The 14889-nt window shown below is 40.8% G+C and overlaps 1 protein-coding gene across 8 annotated transcripts in view; it reads left to right on the top strand.

The window, feature by feature from the left end:
• The window catches only part of ZC3H12B (zinc finger CCCH-type containing 12B), a 29622-nt gene that overhangs the window by 417 nt on the left and 14316 nt on the right, over positions 1-14889 (top strand). Inside the window, exon 1 of one of the 8 annotated variants that reach the window (XM_061445871.1) lies at positions 166-306. The exons of 4 other annotated variants lie outside the window; for them this stretch is intronic. The gene's annotated coding sequence lies outside the window, so the exon portion shown is untranslated. Of the gene's footprint in view, positions 1-165; positions 307-328; positions 432-482; positions 644-13616; positions 14732-14889 lie in introns of those variants that run through there. 3 more of the 8 variants (XM_061445873.1, XM_061445872.1, XM_061445869.1) reach the window with 3 other exon arrangements.

Genomic DNA, 14889 nt, shown 5'->3' with positions numbered 1-14889 from the left:
GCGATGGGGGAGCCCCCTCCTCCTCCTCCTCCCCGGCGGCACGGCTGAGGCGCTGTGCGTGCTGCGGGAGGCCGCCAGCGCGCCCCCTGCCGCTCCGCCGGGCGCTCTCCGGGCCTGGCCGCAGTCGAAGCGCGGCCTCCTGCCGTCGCCCGGCCCCTCGCTGAGCCGCCGCCGCCGCCGCCTCTCCCGGCCCCGGGGGTGCCCCGGCTTCCCTGCGCGCACGGGGAGGGGCGGCTGCTCGGCCTGGTGGCCACTTGCCCGCGGCGTGGCCTCTGTCCTTGGCGCTCTGAGGCCCGCCCTGCCTGGGTGAGAGGGCACCGGGGCCTTCGCGGGGACCTGCCTGCGGGAGCTGGCTGCGGTGGCTGCACGGTTGAGGTGGTCTAGCCGGCTGGGTACGGAGCGGGGAATTCGGCTGGTTTCATTTAGCAGCTGTGAGTGCCAAGGAGCGGTTGCGAAAGCTGCGTTAGCACGCTGTCTGAGAAGGTGTGCGGTGTCAGCATGAGAAGGGTAGCAAGGTATTAACGAAAGGTGGTGAAATAAGGCAGTTGTGGAGGGTACTGATGGTCGCTGCTTGTATCCTTCCGTTTTGCCTTACAGTGCAAAAGTGACCGAGGAACTGGTCACTGACTGCAGTATACATGAGGTTGAGATACTTTTTTTAATCAGTTATTTTTAAAATGCTATTTTTCACAGCTGTCTGCTTTTCAAATTGTCATTTCAGCCTTTGGGGTATGTATTTCAGAAGAGCTGTGTGTTTCCTGTGCAAGTTAGCAAACAGTAAAATCAAATTGGTAGCTATATTGTGTCGTCTTGATCTAAATTAAATTGGGTTTATTGAGATACATGTGATACTTTACCTTTTTTCATCTTGGAATGTGTTTCCGTGATCAGCATCTATTGTCATAAATGTGAAGCAGGAATAGAAAGAGAATTAAAACGCTGGTCATTTATGAATTCCTGTTACGCCTGTCAGTAGTTCTGAGTGCCTGTGAGTGTGCAGCATTCCACATCCATCTGATTTCTTATGCTTGGTATATTTGTTTATTGAAATGGATGTAATATCAGGTAGTCATTTTTGTATACGAGGTATCCTTTGCTGGTGAGAGAGATCTTTTGATTGTCAGGTGTTATAAATGGACCGCGGTATGTAGAACTGAAAGGTGTGTTTCACAAGTGTAGCTAACGTCACTTATAAAATTATCTTTGCTTTTTGCTGGGAAAATGGGTTAGTGGGCATGTCAAGGTCATCCTCAAATTTAGAGCAGTTTGACTGCTGTTGGAATATGTCTTGTCTTCTTCACTGTCATGTTTTCCATCTGTCGATCTTGTGGCTGTTGACGTTTTCTGGACTTGTGATCCATTTGTTTTCTAAAATGTGATCTAGTGCTCAGCAAGTTTATTAGAAGCCATCTGTAAAGCTTCCTGAGACAATTGCATGGGAGTGACCTCTTTAAGATGTATTTAAAAAAGGAAAATCCAGCGGCATTCAAACTCGCTATTCAGAAAGAATGGAAGCAAAAAGTGTTAAGAGGGTGAAGAGATGCCAATGGAATTTTATATACAGATGAACTAGTAGGAAGGTAAATTCTTACTGTCAGCTGCTGGGGATGAGGTAAGTTCTGGCTTTCTGTTGCTTAGTCCTTATGGATGCCTTTTCCAGTGCAAATTACTCCATTGTAGACATATACTGGTTTTGACTTTCCTACAGTTTGCAACTGATTTTGTTAGACACTTACAATTCTACTATAGATCTGTGAATAGTAGAAAGAAACCAAATTGCTTCTGTCACTCTCACTCTGTTACTGTTTATTTCAAGAGCATTGGAGCTTTTGGGAATAGGGAAGGCAGTGGATGAGTTCAGGATGGAAGTAAGGTTTCGAAAGGTGAAGAAATGTAATTTATCAACTCAGAAGAAGCTTCCAGATGTTGCCACATTGTAAATTAGTTTGATATATTGATTTGTCTATCTCAAAATGTAAATATATATATATATGGCTATAGTGCTATCTAGACCTCACACATCCCTAAGAATACTATCCTCTTTTGATCATGGAATCTGCAAGACATAAAAGGCCTTGAAAAGCCATGTGTACATGGCTGGACAAATATATATTTATATATATTATATATAGAAACTTACATTTTTGGTGAGTTCATTGTAAAAGGGTTGTTGTTTTTTTTTTTTTTTCCCTAGGCATTATAGATGAAAAGCATGTTTGAATAAAAATACTGGTATTTAAAAACTATTTACATTTGTTACTATTTGTTTTTTATTTCCTGTGATTTGTCCCCTTTTGTTTATAAGCTGTAGTGGATACAATATATTCATGCTAACATGGATGATTCATCTGGAAGTCAGAATACCACAACCACTTTCTGAAGCCATGATATGTAGCATTGTGTTTGATGCATTTCAAATGTAGGAACCATTTGAAAGTGCAGAGCTAAGCAGTAGAGCACCTCCTGAAATGGTCTTACTGTTCTGAGATGAACAATTTACTAATGAGATTGGCCATAAGGAGAACTCTTCATCAGCAATTTTGTTTCAAATCTGTACGTTCTTTCTGTATTGAAAGCAGAGTGTTTTAAAGGTAGCTGTTGTATTTCATTTTCTTACATGAGTTATTTTTGACATTGTTTGGTAGCAAAGCAAGTTGAATCACCATGTCAAAATAAAACCCAGGCTTTGCATGGCTTGTGGTGTGCCTCTTCTACAGTTTCATTAGGATCTCATGGTGCAGTGTAACTAAAGCCTTTTACAAGTCCTGCCATAGGCCAAGGTGCTTGTTGGTTCCATAATTGAAATAGAAGAGTTCTTTTTCCACATGCAGTCCACTGGAAAGAGTTGCCTCATCACGATTAGTGTCTGTACTGATTATGGAAGTCTACTTCTATTCCAGTTGTCTGGAGAGGAGTGCTGTAACTGATTATTAACCTTAGGCTAAAGCCAAGTTTAGACTATTAATTATTGTTAGTAGGGACATCCACAAGAAATTTAACATACACGCTCATGTAATGAGCCCACAGACACCTCAGCCAGATCACATAAAGTCAAAGCTAAACTAAACCCCACAAGAGATTACCCTCTGTACTCCCCCTCCCCCTTTTTAAGATAAAACACTAATTTCAGACTCTTTGCCAAGTCTTTTCTGATTTCTAGATTGTCCAGATTTAAAAAACTAATAAAAACCACCCCCTAAACCAAAAGAACCCACCACACAAAACCCCCTCTCTCGGGCCTAATCCATACATGGATCTCTCTTTAGAAGGAGAGAGATGCAGTTGCTGGAGTGTAGGGATTTGCAGCTTTCATTTTTGAAAGCAAAGCAGTAGGCTTTTTCTCTTGTCTTCTTGAAGATGAGTTTCCAGCTTCTTCACCTTGGAAATGTGTAGTGTTATCATGCTAAGAATGAAAGAATCTTAGAATAAAAGAATAATCAGTTTGGATTGGACTCCAGGAGTTCATCCAGTGCAACACTGTGCTCAGAGCAGACCTAATTAGCGATAGGCTGACTTTGGTTCTGCAGAGCGAAGTAACAGGTGTGAAAATCTAATCACAAGATGCCTTTGAGCTTCTCTTGCTGCTTGCCACAAAGGTGCTGTTTGATACTTCCCAAGCGAGGTGTCTCTCTGCTTGTCACTTTTTTAGCAGCTTGTGAAGTGGTTGTTTCAGTTTATCAGAAGGCATCTGTCTTACCAACTGAGGACATCCTGCCTCTTGGTGGTGGCAGAGCATGTGAGGGTCCACCCAGTGTATTGAGACCTTTTCAAACATGAATACCCTTCGTTTTTCAGGTTTCTCAAAGATTGCTTCTGAATGAGATTTTTGGCTTAAAGGAACATTTGGTTTAGTCTATCAAAGTAGTATTCTAAATATTCAATTGCAAAATTAGAATGAGTGTAAATTGATAAGATGCATCACATCTTTGCTTAGCTGCAAACACAACTCTTTTTTTTTTTCCTTCCCAGAGCATTAATGAGTCATTTAGATCTGCAGAGTAGGTTGTACCAAATGGCCTTCTATCAGAATGTGCATTAGGAGAACCGGTGCACTACTTTGGTTTCAGATCTGAACACATGATCTCAGTCTATAAGGAACTGCTAACAAGTGATCTTTTTATGTAATGTTGTCAGCTGAAGTGTAAATGTTGCCTTGATAGGGACAGCAGACTTTGAGTAGCAATAATGCCAGCTGAAACTGCTTAAGATTATTAGAGAAGATTGGTGGAAAGAACTACTGTATTACTGTGAGAGCACCTTCTTTTGAATGCATGTTTACTGTCTACTTTTTTCTCCTCTCCCTCTCCCTCTGCTTCTCTCTTTTATTTTCTGGGCTTAGGAAGTACAGTTGAGCACCTGATGTGACAGAAATATTCCATTTCCTTCCCTTCAGAAGTCTGGCCTCTTCTTTGTACTTGTTTGCTCAGCACTACCTGTTAGGTGAAGCAATCTGTTAACTGCAGAGGCAAATCATAGACATAAAGAGACAGCTGAAATGCCACTTCCTGTGTTTATAATTCCAACTGTGTCCATTCTGTCCCTTAGAATTTGTACTTATGAATGTTGCAAATGAATTAAGTTTGAGGTAAGATGCTCAGATTCTGTACTACCTTTGTGTTTCTCTTCAGTTTGCACTTGATTTGAAGTTGACTACTTCACAAGCCATTTCAAGCCCTCTATTTATGACGTGCTAGACATACCATGCCTTTATGTATAGTCTAATACTGATAGCAGTGATTATCTGAAGTATTTACTGAAATACATTTAAAATACCTCAAACATGGAGGTGATATTGGAGCTTATTGGTACAAGTTTTCGGTTTAGCAAAACTCCACAATGTGTTAAGAACAAGATGAAGATGCATATCCTCTTACCAGGGCTTCTGTTCTAGGATATTGTTATTCTAGTATATGTTTTTAATTGAATGTTGTAGTCATCACAGAATCCCAAGGGTTGGAAGGGACCTCAAAAGATCATCTAGTCCAACCCCCCTGCAACCTAACCACACCCTTTCTAATGCACCCTAGGATGCCATTGGCCTTCTTGGCCACAGGGGCACATTGCTGGCTCATGGTCATCCTCCTATCCACCAGGACCCCCAGGTCCCTTTCCCCTTCACTACTGTCCAGCAGGTCAGCCCCCAACCTGTACTGGTACATGGGGTTGTTCTTCCCCAGATGCAGGACTCTACACTTGCCCTTGTTGAATTTCATCAAGTTCCTCTCCGCCCAACTCTCCAGCCTGTCCAGGTCTCGCTGAATAGCAACACAGCCCTCTGGCGTGTCAGCCACTCCTCCCAGTTTAGTATCATCAGCGAACTTGCTGAGGGTACACTCAGTTCCCTCATCCAGGTCGTTGATGAAAATATTAAACAGCGCTGGTCCCAGCACCGACCCCTGAGGGACTCCACTAGTCACAGACCTCTAGCTAGATTCTGCCCCATTAACCACAAATCTCTGCCTTCTTCCTTCCAACCAGTTCTTGATCCACCTCACTACCTGATCATCAAGCCCACACTTCCTTAGCTTATCTATGAGGATGCTGTGATGCTGTGGGAGACAGTATCAAATGCCTTACTGAAATCAAGAAAAACCACATTTTCACCAGAGCAAGGGATTCATCACATCTTTGCAGAGCAAAGAATACATTGTTTTATTTAATGTTCCAAATCTGCTTTGACTTTAGTGTTTAATAGGTTTTATTTGGATCTTCAGAAGTGGCCATGGTTTCTGGAACTTCCAGCTAATCAAAATGCTTTTATTCATTTCCCTGTTGTCTGTTAACAGGTTCATGTTGTTTTTTTTTTTTCTGGCATTTTCTGAAATGGTCTCTAAATTAATTTCTGAATCCTCCAGGAAAGGTTAGCCATGGAAAAGCACCACAGATGTTCAGTCAACTTGTCAGCCAGTGTTTGTGTGTTGATACTACAGTTTGAGGAGAGTTAGAAAAATGAGGTTCTGAGCATCTTCTTGGAGGTCTTATTTCTGAGGGAGCAAAGTACTTTTCTGTTTAGTGTCTTACTTGTTGTGGGCAGATTGAGCACAATAGCACAGTAAGTCAATCTCATTTCCACTAAGCTGAACAACGGAGATTCAGTTGAGGTCAACCAAGAACGTATCTGTAACTCTGTGACCTGCTGGGACTCTCTGGCAGATCTGGGAAGATTTTTGGGTTTGTTTTTTAAGTCTCGGTCACTGGATTTGTAGTATTTAATCTGATTTTGCTCAAATAAAAAAAGACCATTAAAAGGCAGAGCTGTGCTCTTTAACTGTCAGTCTTGGAAATAAGTAGTGGCTTTTTGATGTAATTCAGCTGAATGTCTTGTAATTGCTGAATGACACCGTGGCTCTCTGATGTCTTGGTCCCTGGTCCAGCCAAACACCAACCACTTGAAATGGAAAGTGAGAAACTGCGGTCCTTAGGGGGTAGCAGCACAATTACTTTTTGCTCAGCAATGCTTGAATAATATATTTTTTCTACCGTAAGGGTTCATTCTTGCCTTTGTGTTGCAAGATGTTCTTCCCCTTTGCACAGGGGCAGTTATTTTTTGGAGATGCACTGGAAACCTGATCAGTGTTTAAAAACAAGCATTTTGCCCCTAACTCCCCCTTCAAAAACTCCCCACCCAGTTCTTTTCCAGCTGGCATACATGAGCCCGTCAGCCTCTTCATAATGTAGGAAGTCATGGACAAGTAAGTCCCTGGCTTAGGGGTTTTGGCTAAGATTCTGTGGCAAAATTGCATGAATATAGGTGTGCTACCTGCAGAGAGTCTCATCAGATTTGAAAATGAATGATCTGCCAGCTCAGTGGCTTACCTTGTATCATTGCCCTGAATTGCCATAGCTTTCACAGAGCAGGCATCCTTTGTTTTAAACTGAGTCAGTTGTGGGAAAGGGATTTCAGGGACAGTGGGCAAGAAGTTGGTGAGGAAGAACAAGTGTGTGACTTAAGCTGTAGCAGCATTTGGAAGAACTTTACTTTTCTAAATTGGTCTGTGAAATGTATCAAGTGACACATTGAAAGATTCACAAGGTATGTGTATATATATATGGGCATATCTATCTCTGTGTGTATGGTAGGGTTTTCTTCTTAACACTGCTCTGCGTAGACCGGACACATGTAGGCACGAAAAGATTCAGAAGATCAGAAAGGTAAAGCTTAGTGGTATTTCTAAAGTTCTTGCTAGTTCTATATATTCTGGTGTGTGGATTCCTCAAATTCAGTCCTCTGCACAGCCGAACCTCTTCTGCCATTACAAGTGTCCCCTAAGCATTTTAGTAAGAAAGAATATCCCCTTCAGGGTTGGATGGTGGTGATGGTTACATTCATCTGAAGTGGTGAATCAACAATGAAGATCTTCCCTTGCTCTTCGCCTCCGTAGCAGAAGTGTGCTAAGTCACATTCCTTACTCTTCTACTGCAAAGGTGGTTAAAGGAGGGAGACAGATGCAGAAACAGGAATGACAATTCTGTTTTTCTTTTATAATACTGCACCTGAATTGACTCAGAAAGGAGGCAGCTTCTAAGTAAAAGTTATGATAGTCATAACCAGCAGGCTGGTTTTCAATTGTGGCTTCAATATTAATTTTAAGGACAAGGTATTACCAGCCAGCACTTTAGACTTACTCTATACCAGTGTTGTATTTCAGAGAAATACAATAAGTAGAAAAAGTAAAATCTTTTTCTTGATGTTGTTCTGAGTTTGGCTTGATAGAAGACTCCACAATATCAGGCCTTCGATTAGTGTAAACTTGAGGTTTCTCTGTTCATCAAAATGACAGTGTTGAAACTTCCCATTAGGATGTTGAGACTGACATTGCATAGTGAGGTAAGAAAAAAAAACATTAAACTGAGTCAGAATGCTGTCATTTATATGGCTTTAGTTATCAAGGGATTAAAAACTCTGATGTGCCATTTTAATGCTTCTGTTAAAAGTGCTGTGTGACTTAGTGCATGCTCTGGGAATACCGATTATACATGTCTCTAAAAGTATAAAGGAGCTGCAGATCTGTGCTTGGGTCTTTGGTTTAGGCCATCTCTACTACAACAGAGATGCGTTGGTTTAATTTATAGATTCAAAAGTACAAAAAATATTTGAACATGTGTTCATTTTAAGTTAAAATAAGAATATTCCTTTTAAATAGGAAGATTCTTTGCTCCTCTGACCTGCCTTTATCTTGGCTAAAGCCTGATACACTCGTTTTCCTTCACCGGCTGGCTTGTATGTATTTGGAACTTTTTATGGAAGCTGTATCAGAGGATGCTGTACATCTGGCAATGGTTTGATGTTTATATGAGTGTTGTTTGCTAAGTACAAAAGCTCTTAGAACAATCTTAATGAAACTATTTACAGTTTGAAAGGGAAAAAAGGGGCAGAGTTCTTTATTCCCGGTCCTGCTGGGTAAATTCAGAGTGCTTGGTCATATCATCTTGTTGACACGATGGAGAGATGCACTTGAAATTGTGACTACAGATTATAAAGGTTGTATTTTTGCAAAAGTATCACATTTGGAGTTGCTTTAATTTCAAAATGGCCAACTTAAATAGAATTGTCTACAAAGCCCATTTTCTCCTGTATTCAGATGGTCCTGCAACACCTGACACTGTCAATGCAAATGAAATATAGAGCTACCACATGTGTCATGCTAGCATGTAATTCATTCTAAGGATTAGAAACCAAATGGTGAAAGTGATTAATACCTGTTGAATTACCACATATGTATTATTATGGTATACATGTATAAACTGTAATGGATTCCTGTTATCTCTGTCTAAAGTCATGATAAATATGGAAATCAAGTGGTTCGAGGTATATAAACACAGAGGCAAAACGCTACAAATCACCAGCCCTTTTTATTGAGGACAAAAGATAATTGCACATCACGTCACGCAGCGCAGCTCTGCTCTTTGAATCCATTCTGAAATACCCAAATGTTAATTTTGGAATATTTTCTGCTTTTCTTCAGTTGTGAATCTGTCCCAGCAGATGTGTGTGACCTGAGTGTATAATTAGAATGAGAAAAGCTACCATTTTTATTTGTGACTCATAGGCTTTGTCAGCTTTAAGAGCTTCTTTCCCAGTAGATAAAATAGCTTACTAGCCCAGAAAATATTCAAAGCAGCAAGCAGGAGTGTGTAATCTCTTCACTGCTCCTAAAATGAGAATACAGTGAGAAGGCTGTGGCTTCAGTGCCATGAAAACACCGATTTTCAGTTGTGTTACTTTCTTCATGAGTAGAAATGTTTCAAAGTAAAGGGCTAAGCCAAAGAAGGCCCAGTGTCATCGGTGCACCTTGAGATGCTCTTTGTCTGTGTGCTCTGACATAACTCCTGCCTGCTAAATTCTGCTTTGTCACATTCCTGAAGACTTTTGCAGTTCATTTCGGGGTTTTGGGGGGGTTGTGTGTGTGTGCTGCAGGCCCAAGTGGTGATGTCTTTAAAATGGAAATCAATTGTATGTTGGAGTTTTTAAAGGGCATGGAAACGTGCTCAGAGAACGAATGCATCTTTAGTGTAACCACTAGTCTGTGCTGTAGCACACTGCAGTGTTGGAGTTCTGTTGGATGTAGTATCTCTGAATACTGAATCATTTTTCAAAAGACTTCTCTTTCTCTTGGTCGCTGCTCGTATTGTTTCCATGGTTTTAGTCTCTTAATTTACTGTAATCAGTATGTGTGTTACCAGGAAGGTGTCAGCTTTTGTGTTCGTAGGCTTATACACTGTCTACACTGAAATCACATGGCGTAGCTGTTGTAGATCTGTAGTATGCCAGCCTTACCTGTTTGATTGTGAAGATGATAGAATGGGTTTCATTCATTCATGTATTGTAGAACAAGTAACCCAGTATCATGCGAGGTTTACACGGTACACGGTTGCTCTTAGTGCCTGAGCTGGCTATGTGAAAGTGATTTTGGCTGGGTGTCTTTGTGTACTTCACTCAGCTGCTGCTGATGTAGAAGTAGCCACAGTAGTCAAAGACTTGGCTGTTGTTTAGAATAGCCTTCTTCCAGAAAGATGCCTCTTCCTGTATAACAGGAAAGAATCTATACAAAGGAACATGCTACTAATAAGTTAGTGGAATGAAGAGATGTAAGATAGTAAGACATTAAGATTCACACTGAAGACAAGGAGGGAATAACTTGATTTTTATAATAAAAAACTATGCCACCTTTTTTTTAAATTCTTGTTAAGATGTTTATTTGACAGTTTAAGAAATACCAAAGGAGAAATCTGCACTATTTATTCCTCACTCTGCATATGGAACTCCCCCAAATGTTACTATTTCATGTATCAGTGTTCAGTTAGATAACAGTCCTCCCCCTCCTTAAAATACGTACTATGGGATCACTGTCATATGTATTTATTATCCAGGTGAGAGACATTTGAGAAAATAGTTGTGGTTTGGTTGATGTTTTCCCTTTTTAGTTTTGTGGTTTAGCATCTGCAATGAATGGCAGAACACAAATAAAGCTGCTTGACAGTTGGTGAAAAGTGATTAAAAGAGTTAGTTAATGAAATATTTTTAATGTAAAAGTTGTTCCTCGTAACAGATGGGTGCACTGTAGAATTGCCCCTTTGAAGGGTATGGCTCAGAGCACACTGAGGTGGTGGAAGGGGAGTGTCATAAGGGACCGAAACAAGTTCTTCAGTCTGTTCTCTCACCCTGTCTTCTCTGACTGTGTTGGGCCATCTGGAAGGAACTGGCTTTGAATAGAGTATTTCTAGCACCAGCTCTTTCATAGTCATTATCATTTGAATAGTAATTGTTAAGTAATTCCCAAATATTTTTCATTGCCATTAAAGCATTTTTTCATTGAGCAGACATTTTCCTTCAGTTTTAATACCAGCAAAATTAAATAGATGCTTTCAGTTTGGTCCTTTATGAACAAAATACAGCTGATTTTGCCTCACACATTTCTCTGAATCACATTATCAATTCTACTAGTCAGTCGTGACTGTGCCGAAAGAGGTGTTCAGTAAGAAAACTTGGTTGCTTAGCAATGAACATCGTGAGAATTAAAATTTAAAGCCCCGGTATGTGTATTTCTGAGTTATAAGATCTTCACATCAGAAATTGGTAGTGGTTTTCTTTTCACTCCGTATGTGTGTGTTCATATTCGTGTGTCTTTGGAGAGAATGTAACTCATACTAAACAAACTGCAGTTTGAGCCACACGGTGTTATTGTTTCTGATCTGTGAGATGAGCTTTTATTCCAGCTTTGAGAAGATTTTGAGGCACACTCACTTCTCATTTCACAATTATCAGTAAAATCGAGTGTTACTAAAATGATTTATGTTTTTAATGGTCTGGTTTTGCTTGTAAGTGGATTTCTTTGTTTCTTCCCTCCTGTGATAACTCCTTAACTCATCTGTACCAACCAAAGAAGTGGAATAACAAGACAAAGCAGTTGAAAATGATCCACAAGGATAGGTTTGTAAACTGATTGTTAGTGCTCTTTTCCAGTTACTTTTTTTTCTGTGCCCATAAGAGCAAAGTGAGCATAAAGGCAATGAGATAATAGTGAATTCTCAATGAATCACCTATTGTTTCCAGAAATAGAGCTCAAGATATCATTATCCTAAGACTGCCTGAAAGCTGTCAATTTATTCTACATGATGCATGAATTGCTTGCACTAGATTAAATGTAGTCCATAGCTCGCTCCTGTACTATTCAGTCTGATACTGCCCTGATAAAGGTATACTGTGTTTGCAGGCTAACTTCGTATGCAGAGGTGAGATTGTCACTTTGTCTCTTCACTTTATTCTCCTCCTCATCCTTCTGTAAAGGGTGCCAGAGTCTCATCAGGTTTTTTTCAGGCTTTATTCTATACCATGTGACTGTGGAGTTAATTCAAATGGCTTGATCTGTTTGCTTGCTTCACAGATTTCTCATCTACAGATCTTATCTCCTTTTGCTTGAACTTCTGGCTAACTAAGAATTTTAGTTCACCCTGAATATTCAGCTTTTAGTTCCAGAAGGATGCCTCTTCCTGTCTTACAGGGAAGGATCTATACAGAGGAGCATGCTGATGATTGATAAGTTAGTGAAATGAAGAGACATAAGATACTAAGGCATTAAAATGCACGCTGAAGCCATGAAAACTGCTGAAATGCTGCTTTCATTTCTCCTGGATATGTGGGTCCAAAATCTGGGAATCATCCCAGACTTGGCTTCTTCTTAGCCTTACGCAGTCAGACTCTCTGAGGTTTCTCAATGTTATGGCCTGGGAGATGGCTGAGATTGAGTCTTCTGTTTCTATTAATCCACCAAAGCATTTATCCAGTCTTTCACTTCATACTGAGATCCTTTCCTAACAGGTTATTTTGATGTGTGTGTTTCCACACATGCATATTAAACACAATTTCTTTTCACTTGTCCCTTTAAGATCTCTCAATAAAACCCTTCAGTGTGCTTAGAAGACTTCTAAAAGGTGTTTCAGTGGACTGAAACAATACAGAAATATTTTGTCTGGTCTTGTTGATATTCCAGTTATCACTTGTTTAATTCCGATGTCATCATCTAAGTATTGTATTTGCTCCTGGGCAGGGACTGTATAGTTAGAATAGAATAGGAACCGATTGAGGTGTTTAGGTGCAGTTGTACTAGCACTGCTTGATAACGTAAATCAGAAATTCTTCATTATTGTCAGTATTCTGCAAGATGATGTGATTGAACTTCTGAGAAGTGGAAAAAAAAACTCTGCCATTGCAGATTTGAAGTTTTTTAGACTGAATGCCAGTGAGTCGAGTGCACCCCTATATTGCTGCAGAGGGGAAGTTTTCTCAGGGATGTGATACCAGTTGTGACTGTTTTTACATGAATCAAAGAATCACGAGCTTTGTCACCTAAAGTGGGAAGGAGGAAGATTCATAGCCAGGAGTTGTTTTCATATGGATATGGAACATGTGAACTGTGAAGTTCTTTTCTTTAAAAATGATGGTTTTGCATATACTTTCTTTTACACTGTGTGTATGCAGATGATGCATATTGCACACAAGGTATCACTCTAAAGTTCTGTTATCTTTACTCCATCTTATTGTAGAAAAATTCAGTGGTGACTTGTCTGATTAAAAAAATCGTGTGGGACCTGATGGTGGTGTTAGAAAAGAAGTTGAATATTTCTGCCTTTAGCTATTTCCTTTACAAAACATGGAAGTTTGCAGGTTTAAGTGCACCACGTGTGCTTTGTACAGTTACTAGTAACAAAGATAGGCTGGAGTGAGGCAACTGAGGAGTTGGCTATCAAAGGCACAGCATGTCCAGGCCAACAGCAGAGAGCAGGGCTGATGGGCACAGCTTTGGCCAGCAGTGAGTCCATCTTGGAGCCTGCTGAGTTGGCTTTATTCAACATGGGGGCAACTCCTGGTCTCTTCTCACAGAAGCCACCCCTGCAGCCCCCCTGGTACCAAACTCTTGCCACGTAACCCCAATATGTATGTATGTATCTATATAGGCATATATTTCCCACTAACAGACCTTCATCTTCACCAGCCAGAGAGGGGAGCAAGATGAGGCCATTGGTACTGCTTGTGTTTGTGTGGGTGCTGATTGCTGCTATCTGTGTGGCTGGCCATGTGTGTGTTGGATACGTGTGTGTAACCTGGGATTACTTGCTCACCTTGCTAATGGCTGGAACTGGGGGATGCAGCTGCTTGGGGTTTCCTGAACAGAAACCATAGCTATTTGTTACAGCATATGGCATGTATTTGACAAGGGATATTTATGACTCTATGAGCAGCATGGAAAGCAGGAAACAGTATATATAGACTGAACTGTTCAGGGCTGCGAAGAAAGGAGGGAGATACCACAGTGCTGGTTTTGTAGCTGAAGGCAGTGTCACAGGTCTGATTTCCAATCTGGAGGGTGTGAGGAAGGGTTGTTGTTATTTCTCGCTGTTAGATATTTTGTTTTGGTGCTCCTGACCCAGGAACGGGGAGAAATCCTACAATATCCCAAGGCGGTGAATGCAGTGGCACAGTTAAGCTGCACAGATGGAGTGACTGGCTGAGGGTGAAGAGGCTTTGGTGAAGCTGACTTGACTCCTAGGAGCTCTCTGGACAGGAGTGTGCAGGGCTGTAGAGATGGGCTCTGAACACTGCCTGTGCCTCATTTTCTGTCAACACAGCAGTTGATTCTAAAACAGGTTATCAAACTATTGACAAAACCTCTTTGGCTTTGTGTGCTGCTGGGTGTTTAAAGAAATGGGGAAAAACTACTTACTTTCCCATGAGTTACAGTGTTAGGTACAGACAGGACCTTTTGGTTTTTAGCACTTCCCTCACAAGCTCACAGATGGATCTGAAGAGGAACTTCTTACAAACCACTGTGTTTTGGTTTGTAACTAACTTGAAGATAACTAGAGATTTATTTCTTTTTTTAGCAGATTTTTAATTCCCATCTCATGTATTTGAGAGCTAATGGTGAACACGATGTCACAGACCAAATATTTTCCACTGCTAAGCAAGAGAGGGATGAGACAGCTAAAATTTCCCGCTTAGTGGCTTTCAACCAAAGCCTGACATGAACGAAGGAAAAGGCAAGAAACTCCCAAGATGAGTCACAGAAGTGGGTGTTTCCACAGAATGAGATTTCAGGACAGAGCCACCGATCTAGCACTAGTGAACAAAGAATAGTAAACCCAGCTCAGGACTGGCAGAGAGGAGTCCTACATACACAGCACTGCTTCCTACCATGGATTGTAGCTGAGCTGCTTTCTTCCTGTGACAGACGTGAGTATGCAGTGGCAGTGAAAGAAATTGTTCCTAGAATTATACTTTGTTTATATTTAAATTGGTTTTTGAATTCAGGATTATTGAGATGTGACTCTGATCTTTAACTGCCTGCTTAAAATAAGATCTTACTTTCAGGGAAGGGTAGATGAAGTTTA

This window comes from Pezoporus flaviventris, unplaced genomic scaffold (assembly GCF_033815535.1).
Source record: "Pezoporus flaviventris isolate CSIRO_AGI_PZ_B2104156 unplaced genomic scaffold, CSIRO_AGI_Pfla_v1 ptg000005l, whole genome shotgun sequence".
Lineage (NCBI taxonomy): Eukaryota > Metazoa > Chordata > Aves > Psittaciformes > Psittacidae > Pezoporus > Pezoporus flaviventris.
The sequence above is the reverse complement of the archived record's forward strand: the minus strand, read 5'-3'. Positions and strand labels throughout refer to the sequence as shown.